Source organism: Haliaeetus leucocephalus, unplaced genomic scaffold, assembly GCF_000737465.1.
Source record: "Haliaeetus leucocephalus isolate CR32 unplaced genomic scaffold, Haliaeetus_leucocephalus-4.0 Scaffold1, whole genome shotgun sequence".
In the NCBI taxonomy this organism is placed as follows: domain Eukaryota; kingdom Metazoa; phylum Chordata; class Aves; order Accipitriformes; family Accipitridae; genus Haliaeetus; species Haliaeetus leucocephalus.
Genome location: NW_010972437.1, coordinates 24,179,539 through 24,182,088, shown reverse-complemented (window position 1 = coordinate 24,182,088; position 2,550 = coordinate 24,179,539).

Sequence of the window (2,550 nt, the reverse complement as noted above, 5' to 3'; positions counted from 1 at the left end):
CCCCCCCCCCCCCCCCCCCCCCCCCCCCCCCGAGGGGATTAATCCAGTTCTTCACCGCTCACAGCTCCATGGGCCACGCTATGAATGCATCACAGGGATGCGGGGAGATGGAGCCATTCAATATGGGCACTGGTTGTTCTTTCAGCAGCGTTCATTTTGCATTTGCCTGCTTCTGCTATTGCTCTTGATGCGCCTGTAGGAAGAATTTATTGAGACTTTTTTGGAAAAGCATTTGATACCGTGCTTCCTGCTGGTTGGATTTACAGCTTGGGAGAATGCAGTAAGAGTGGGGAGCTGCTACATGGCTTAGACATTGGGGAAGGTGGGGGGGGAAGGGATGAGAGCTCTAGGCTCGGTGTTAGGGCCCTCGGGCTTGAGAGTGAGTGGACATGAGAGCATCCATTTCATGTCGGGGCTGGGTTTAGCTTTGATTTGCCCCACGCAGCCCTGATGGAGTATCATTGATCGCGGAGAGGTTTCTCTGCCCCTGCTGCCTCACCTGTATCTCACAGTTAAAGGATGTAGGAAAGTGTCAGATTTGCTTGTTGGCAAGACTTTCAGTCCGGAGACTAACAAAACTTTCTGAAGAACTGTAATTATTACTGATATTACTTATTATCTTAGGAATCAGTAAAATGGAGTCCTGCATTTCATGTATAAAAAAATGCTCAAGTATTTGAGCTGCTGCTTTACGTTCCCTGCGCCATCTCCCGAAGTATCAAAATACTTCACAGCTCTTCACCTGAGCTTTAACTCAAGCCCACGATGGCACATTACTTGCATATTGATATCTCCATCTTGTCAGTGAGGAAGCTATTTTTTACACAACCTATTCCATAAAGAACGTATAAGTATATTGACATAGGCTGAAGGAGCCTAAAGATGTCCTGTGTGGATCATGTACCTTGGTGGTAACTGCCTCTGATTTCTGGGTCACTCAGATGTCCCCCTTTGCCAGGACTGGGATGTTTACCAGTATAATTAAAGTGTTGTCGCGATTTGTTAGTGCTTCATTTCCTAACGTGTAGTACTTCCCAAACTGACACTAGCTTGGCTTGTTGCTTGAGTTTAAGCAAATTTGAAGCAAGAAGATGCCAAAAGTTGTAGGGAATAGAATAGAGAATGGGTTGATAGAGGGGTGCCTCAAAGGGCTGCCTTTTCCAGGGCTTTCATCTGTGATTATGCGAGCCTCAGAGTGAAGATTTCCAAGTGTGCTTCACTGCAAAGTTGCATGGGAAGGTGCAGAAAGCACCCGCGCGTTGAGAGAAAAGTGAAGGAGCGTGGGAGACCAAGTCCTGTGTCTGGGTAGAGCCAAGGTCATTAACATGGTGCTGTGGGCTCATCAGTGCCACCTTTCGGGTGGAAAGAGGCTTTCAGGAGAGTTTGTGTTTGTCAGCCATCGACTTCTGCTTTCGGTGAAGTGAGAAACGGGGAGCGGGGGGCTGTGGACCAGATCTGGGTTTTGTCCGAGGCTGTCTGGATGTGGTGGTGTATTGTCACTTGTCACCCCCCCCTTTGAAATGTTGGATTCTGCTTGGCTTGTGGAAGTCAAGCCTGATTCTGAAATAGCTCGAGGGAAAAGCAAAGGACCCAGGGGTGGCTCAGAGGGGAGAGGCTGCCCAGAACAGGTTTCTGTTCCCCGGGGAAGGAGAGCTAAACTCGGTGCGTTGGGATGCCAGCAGCCTCGGCAAAGCCCGACTTGCTGCTCCGCGGCGTGCTCTCTCGCGGAACCAGGAGCATGAAGTTATGGAAGGGAATTTCAGAACAATAAAGGGAAATCCTTTGCCTCCCGTACAGCCCAGCCTGGGAAAAGAAGCTGCAGCCTCAAACGCTGCTGCTGGCATTTAAAAGAGAGCAGGTTAGCTTTATAACTAATAAAAGATTTGAAGTTCTTTGGCAAGGACTTGATCTCGATGGGAATTAAGTTTGGGGCTCTCTAATGCTCACCGCACTCATCTGGAAAGAAACTTTCCAATCTTGCAGAGCAGCGCACAATCGGCCAGGTTTTCATCTGCTTCAGAAGCTGTATCGGTCGCAGCCAGAGACGTGATAGGGGACTCGCTCGCTGGCTTTGTTCGCCTGTAGCTCAAAAACGAGCGCGGGAGCGTACCGGAGCTGGGGAGCCTGGCAGGGCAGGCCGAGGTGGCGTGCGGGACGCCCTTATTGCAGCCGGCTTCTTTCGGCCTGCTCCCCCTGCCCCCCTCCATCCGTGGCGCCTGGGGCCTGGGAAACGAAGCGGGGTAGCGCGGCCGTACGAGCGCCGGGGGTGGCACCGCCGGCAGCGAGGCGGGGTACCGCTACCGGCAGCGGGGGCGTCGCACCCCGCCGGGGGCCGCTGCGCGGGGCGCGGGACTTTGCGCGCTGTTTGCCTCTCGGCGCGGTAGCTTGGGGGGGGGTGGGCAAGGGGCTTTCCTGCTCGCCCGGGAGGTGCATCAGGAAAAATAAAGTAAAAAAATCATTTTTAGTAATAATAATAATAGTGCTTCGCGCAGCCGGGGGAGGGAGCGGGCGGCCCGACGGCTGCGCGGGGCGGGAGGGGGCGGCCGCTCG